Source organism: Crocodylus porosus, unplaced genomic scaffold, assembly GCF_001723895.1.
Source record: "Crocodylus porosus isolate Cpor-Errol unplaced genomic scaffold, CroPor_comp1, whole genome shotgun sequence".
NCBI classification, from domain to species: domain Eukaryota; kingdom Metazoa; phylum Chordata; order Crocodylia; family Crocodylidae; genus Crocodylus; species Crocodylus porosus.
This window is the reverse complement of record NW_017728911.1, coordinates 37,197,372-37,204,305: the sequence shown is the minus strand read 5'-3', so window position 1 is coordinate 37,204,305 and position 6,934 is coordinate 37,197,372.

Below are 6,934 nucleotides of genomic sequence, written 5' to 3'. Positions count from 1 at the left end.
TGGTCATAGAAGGAAATGAGATTGGTCAAACAAGACCTACCCGCAACAAACCCGTGCTGGCTGTCCCTTAGGATGTTAGCTTGGGCCAGTCCATCAAGGATGGCCTCCTTAATAAACTTTTCTAAGAAAGGTCAGCAGAATTACTCCAGTGATGAATCTGACCCCAGGTAAATGAGGTCTTGAAGACCATTCTTCTTTCGTTTGCTTCTCTGTCCTGTATTTTATAGCGGAATACAGTATGTTTCAGAAGATTTTTAAATCCTCTGTTTTCAGAACAGCAGAACTATATTATGAGGGTATCATCCAAATAAATCAGCTACAATTTGGGTCAGACTTTTGGCAGGGATGCATCAGGCATTTTCTTGGAAATCTCCATGACAATTTGTCAAAAGAAGCATCCAGTGTTTTCTCAGCATACAAAGTAGCTGTTATGCTTACTGATGTCATTTGGATGGAACGTTGTTTGTATTTCCAGTGAGGTGTCCTGTTTAAGCTTGGTTAGAAGAAAAAAAAGAGCTTTTTCTGTTGGACCACTTTTGAGCAGTGATCCTGCATCAAAACCCACCAGCAGATCTCCTTATGTTACCTCAACAGTTTCCAGTTCAGTCTGTAAGTGTCCCGAGTTCATAATCGTCAGGTTTTATCTCCAGATAATGGTCACGTATGGAAATGAGATGCTCTGTAACTGAATGTGGAAGTGATCCCATAATGCTCATTACAGGCTTTGTAGGCTGTTTTATAAATTAGAGACAGGTGGTGGTGTGGGTTGTTTTGGAGTTGATTTAGGTATTTCATTTGGCATGCTTATTTTAACATGCTTTGCATGTGCTGGAGACATTTTATTCATCATAGAAAAGATAAGTTGTTTATATGCATGGAAGGTGACCGTTATTGTGTACCAGGTAGTGGTATTAATGAACAAAGACCTGTTCCTGAGCATAGTTCTGGCTCAGCAATCATAACATTATTTTTTCATGGAACATCGTACTCTTCCTGTTGTTGTTCCGCCACTCAGAAATGTGACAATTTTGAATTAATTACAGCACTTTACATTTCTCTGTCAGCTTCCTCTGGAAGGTTTTAATGTGTTCTGCATGCATTACCTAGTTCTTTGGGGAATTACTTGAGCAATAGATATGGTTTAGTTACCCACCTGTGACATGTAGGGATTTCTAGAATTAAATGCGGCATCTTAGGATCGGATGCAAGTGTCTCAACCAATGGAAACTTCTTGGGAAGGTTAGACACGTGGAACATAATTACTAGGTCTGGGATCTGGCCATCACTCTGGGGAGAAAAAGGAAAATGGAAGGTAAAGGCCTCAGATGTCTTGTCCAAGAGTGGCAGGAACCTTGATTTTTATATTGGACTGGTAAGATGGTACACCCGCTCCTCCTATATTTCACAGCCCAAGTCTGGAACTTGACCTTCTTTTACTGCTCCAGAAGAATGAATGCCACATGCTGAAATCGCCTACAGATGGACCAAGCAGCTGAATCAAAATCCAGTCCTCAGGGAGTGTGCACACACACAACTGGTGACTGCAGCAGAGCTGATATTATCCTTTGGGGGTAGATGGAGTAAGTAGGGGCAACTGGCATTATTCATCTGTCAAAGAGCACTGTCTTACATATTTAGCCTGTGGAAACAGAGGATATAGTATCCTTGCTGGGGAGTGTGCAAGTACAACTTCTAGTCTGCTATTACCCTGCTAACATGGGCTGAGGGCTTGCCTTGCTTTATGGCTGACTGCAGCGTGCAAAGGAGGAGGACGCTGGTCATGGACAAGAGTTGGTCTTAAGTGTGAGGGGCAGGGCCTGGGATCTCCTCATCCTGTAGAAGAGTACTGCCAATGTGTTTTGGTTTTTTATTGTTTTTTGTTTTGTCCCCCCCAGCCCCCCCAGTAGCTTTGGTTTCCTCTGGTTTGGCACAAGACTGCAATCCAGAGGTATGGTCAAACTGCAGGCATTTAGAAGGAGGAGAGATGAACAGTATCCAATTTGTTCAATGTCACATAAACCAAATGTCCAAGTCATAGCCATAAAGCCAGGCACAATGGTGAAATTAGCTCTTGGGTTCCCCCTGGTTTGTGCCATCCAGTGTATTTCAGTCTCTTGACACTTGCTTGGGGATAAAAAAAGGAAGGAAGTTGTCTCCCAAGTCAGTCTGTCACAGATCATAGAGGTTTCTGCCTCCCTTTGCAGCCTGGGGTATGGTCCTTCTCTTAGGATCTTCTGAGCATACATTCATCAACCATTTCCCTCTTACTGCAGTGGGAGGCATTGGCAGTGCCCTTGTCTCCCCTACTATTACTTATAGCATGTAATTGGGTGTTTGTGATGCCTGGGATATTGTTCCTTGTGGGTGTGGGCAAGAGTTTGCAATATCAATTTCAGGGGACTTGCCTGGGTTAAGGATTGCCCATGAATGCAGGGGACTGGACATGATGGCCCAGGATGTCCCTTGCAGTCCTATATACTCCTTTGTTTAGGAGTGCAAGTGCTTCTAGCTGCTGAAGGACTGCATAAACCTTCCACGGAAGGCCTGGGCTAGGAAATCTACTCGGAATGGACACATTTGTTCATTGTACTCATGCAGACTGTTCAAAGGTGGAGAATCACACCTGAGCAAACTGCAGTGTGACCAGGCCTTGTATGGTCCCTTTGCACTGGCACAGATTTCATCCTTGCTCATTTTGGGGGTTGAATTCTGGAATCAAGAAGAAGGGGCCTTTTATGAATCCCTTGGTTCATGACATACAGTGGTCTCAGTCCTGTGGGCAAGATCCAAAGCATGGGAGTATTTCAATTGATTTCAGCAACTTATGGATCAATCCCTGTATTTATTTCCTCACATTTCTAGCTCCATTTTTTTTTTGCAAGCTCTACATCTAGATGAGTGTTTGCAATTTGAGGCTTTTTTCCATGCATGATATTTTGTTGCCTGTTTTATAATTTATAAAGCTGTGAGTTTCCCCAGAGTATAAAAGCCTTTCAGAAAGACTGCACTGGCAGCAGCAAAGGGAAGGGTGACTGCACCATTATACTGCTGCATCATAATATTTAAATACTCTATTTCATAATCCTTTCTGAAATTTAATCATTCCAACCAAGGACAGTCTCTTTATGTCAGAAGGGATCAGTGCCAAATTTTTAAGCATGCATATTTTAAAGAAGTCCTCCTGAAAATGCTGCTTAATTTTTGGTGGGATAATTACCTGCCAAAACCTCCATATCACTGCATAACTCTCAAGATGTAGATACAATATCATACTGTAAGTGGGTTACTGGAGGGAGCACGGCAGTTTATCATTTGAAATGAGAGTGTTGTTTTGTTGGTTACAAGTTTTTATAATTATCCATTATCATGATCTTTACAGTAATTTTTCCCAAAGTTATAGATATGTTATGCCTTTTAACAAGATATTCTGCCAGGTTCTCTTGGAACCTGATTCCTCCTCACTTACATACACTGGAGCCGATTTAATGAATCGGGAAGATAACTGGTGCAAGTGTAGCCAGAATAAAGCCCAAAGTGCTAGGTCAAAAAACTGCAGCAGTCATGCCAGTGACATCCATTTGTAGAGGCAATAATAATGGTAATTTGTATTTTTTAGCCATATTTTAAGCTCTCTGCATACACTGGGTGCATCTACACAAGACATTTACTGGAGAGTTGCCTAATTAATCCACAGTAAATGTCTCAGTGTCTACATCTGCGACCCTATTAGGTTGCAGGACACTAATAAACTCTGCAGCAGGGTAGTACCTGTAAACACAAGTACTACCCTGCTGTGGAGTTTTTTAATGTGCAGCAATCTATCTGTAGACATTGACCCAGCTGGCTGGGGCAAAAGGATGCTTCAGTGCAGGGGCTGCCTGCTGGCTAGCCCCACACTGGAGCACCTCCATGCCCCAGCCAGCTCCTCTGCAGGACACTGAGCCGGGTCAGCGGAGCCCCAGGCTGGTGCGCTGACCCCCTGCCAGCTGCAACTTGGTGTGCTGCAGTCCCGGGCGCACATTCAAATGGCACACCCGGGAGCAATAAACTCCAGCGTGATATGCACTGGATTTTATTGCTGCACATTAATATGCACTTGTAGATGCACCCACTGAGTAGTTAAACTTTATAATGCAGGGATAACGTTTGTTGAAGCAGGGTACTGGGACTGCAGAACGCTAGGTTCTATTTCTGGCTGTGTTACTGACCATCTGTCTTGCTTCAGTCTACCCATGCGTAAAAGGGACTTAAAATAAAATAAGCTATGATCTAAAATTTACTTTAGAACCACAAGTTAAAAATTATGGTATGCAACATGGACAAACCATGGTTCAGTGGTTGCTGGCCCACAGACACTGTAAATCTCATCTCCTTGGTTGCTGCCTTGGGGAAGCTAAATATGACTGACAGTACTCCACCTAGGATTTCAAAGAGCAGAGGAAACCAACTTAGGTGGCAATTGTCCTGCCTAATTTACTTAACCCTTACATACTATGCAAAGTAAAGTGATGAGCTGAAGCTCACTGGATAGGAAAACTCATTGAACTTTGGACTAGGCTTCCAACAGGTGCGTACTTGGGAGAACGGGCTTTTGCCCAGAGTTCTCTAATATTTTGTTGAGGGAAAAGGCTTTGCCTGTCCGACAGATAGACCACTTCAGTGTAATGAGTCTGTAAGAGTGGCACACACAGTATCTATATCTCTGGTGGCATGGGAACCCTATTCACTGATGCTGGTCTTCCTTCTATGACAAATACAATACTATAGCCATTATTTCTCCTAATTCCTTTTACAACATGGCACCACACAGAACCTCATAGAGACCATCAATGACAAGCTAACCACGAAGACTTTCAAACCAGAATTGACATGAGGGAGGTGACCTGGTGGCCCAGAGGAGGGAAAGGATTATAAGAGGGAGAATAAAAGGGCTATGCAGTAGTAGTGGAGAGCTCCGGGCAGAAAAGGTGCCATGAATGACAAAGCAGAGCAAGCAGCTGCTGACAAAAGTGTGAGAGGAAGTCTGGGGTTTGGTGCAGTGGGATGAGGAGGCAGGGACAAAGGGTGCTGTGCATTAGAGAAGCAGGCTGGACAGGAGCAGTGATCTGACAGGGTAATTAGACAATCAGAAATCTGCCAAGCACAGTAGGGTCATGGCTCATGGCTGGGCTCCTAGCCTAGCTGCAAAAAACCCCCAACAAAGTTAATAGTGGGTGCAGATCAGAGAGGCAGGGCTGAGACTGATGGGATGGATCAAGGGGGTCAGAGACTCATTGGGTGCATAATCAGAGGTCTGTAAGAATGGGCTGTGTGTTTGCTATGATGGCAAAATCTGCCTTGGAATTTCCCCTTCCTGAAGAACTAGCATCCAGAAATCTCGACTTTCATTAATAATACGTTTTTGTCCTTAGGACTGTGAGGCCACAAAGCAATAGTGTGCTGAGTGTGCAGAGAGCCCGAAGCAATAGCTCCAAGAAATATAAACAGCCCTTGTAACCATGGTTGGGCGTGAAGTTACGAAATTGGAAGAGGGCACCACAATGAACGTGTCACATGCTCCATTTTGGTATCAAATTAGGGGCTCAGCTTCACAGACGATAGTGCTCAATGTCATACTGAAAGCAATAAACATCTCTGTATTTAAAATGCTGGTGTACTGGAAGGTGCCACCGGATTCAGCGCTTGCCGCACCACAGAATCACAGCTGAAAGCAGAATAGTGCCTCCAGTATTGATCCCTTGGTGTCTGCTCCTGTGTGGGCTAAGTGAAGTCCTAGGTGTGTGTGGTGTGGCAAACGAATTGATCTCTCCTGGAAATACCAGAATCGGGCATTGTGTTGCTATCTATATAGCCCCAACGCAGGGTAAGGCTTTAAGGATTCTCCGGCACTCAACAAACACTCGTGTGCTGCCTGTTCACAAAGAAAAAAAAGGGGGTCCAACATGGCTTGCACTTAGCAGACCCAGCTGAGGAAAGCAGTCTGCACGTTCAGGCTGACCTCTTCTGTGTTCACAGCATTGCAGAAATGGGTCTATGCTAAGAGTGCGTTCAGTTTGGTCCAGTTTTGGGTCGGAAAAGGACATTGTGCATGGAACTGGGCACATGAAACAACATCCCATCTTTCCGGCTTCGACTACCTCCCGGTCAAAGCAATTATCCAGAGAGATGAATGAATCTACTCGCATTTTCAATGACTTAACATTAACATCTGATTTCCACACACCCCCGTTTTGTAAGCAGGGATCCTGGTTTTCTGTTTCCCACGGAAAAACAGAGAAAACCACGGGTATCCCCTTTTAGCAGAGAAACCCGCCGCTTGCCTGCTTCTACAAACAGCTCCGCAGCCCTGCAAGAAAGCAGGGCGGGGAACCCCGGCTCTGCCCGGGGGAAGGGGGGTCTGAGGCGCAGCCTGGCTCGGCTCCACTCCTGCTCGCGGAGCCTGTCAGCGGGGCTGGTCCCGCCGCCCCGAGCGGGCAGAGCAGAGCGGGGCCCCCGGCCCGCAGCCCTGCGGGCGGGCTGTTGCGGGGCAGCGAGGGGCACCAGCGGGGCTGGGATGGCTCTGGGGGCAAGTGAGGGGCACCAGCAGGGCTGGGGGGGAGGGGCTTTTAGTCCTAATAACGGATTGTGGGGCCGCGCAGCCACCCACTGCGGCGTTTACCCGCTCTCGCCTTCTCCCGAGCGCGGCGAAGAGGCGAAGCGACGCGCTTTTCCCCCCGGTTTCTGCCCCCCTCCCTGAGGCCTGGTGGTCCCTCTTCGCCCCCCACCCCCGCAGGCCCACGGGGAAACACCCCAGGGGGTTCAGTGACGTCCCGGTGGGGGGGGAAAGGGGGCCCCACGGCAAAACACCCGCAAGAAGGGGCCGCGTGGAGCCGGTGGCCAAGATGGCGGCGCGCGGGGGCGGAGCTTGGTGTCGGGGTGGAGCCATCCCCCCCCC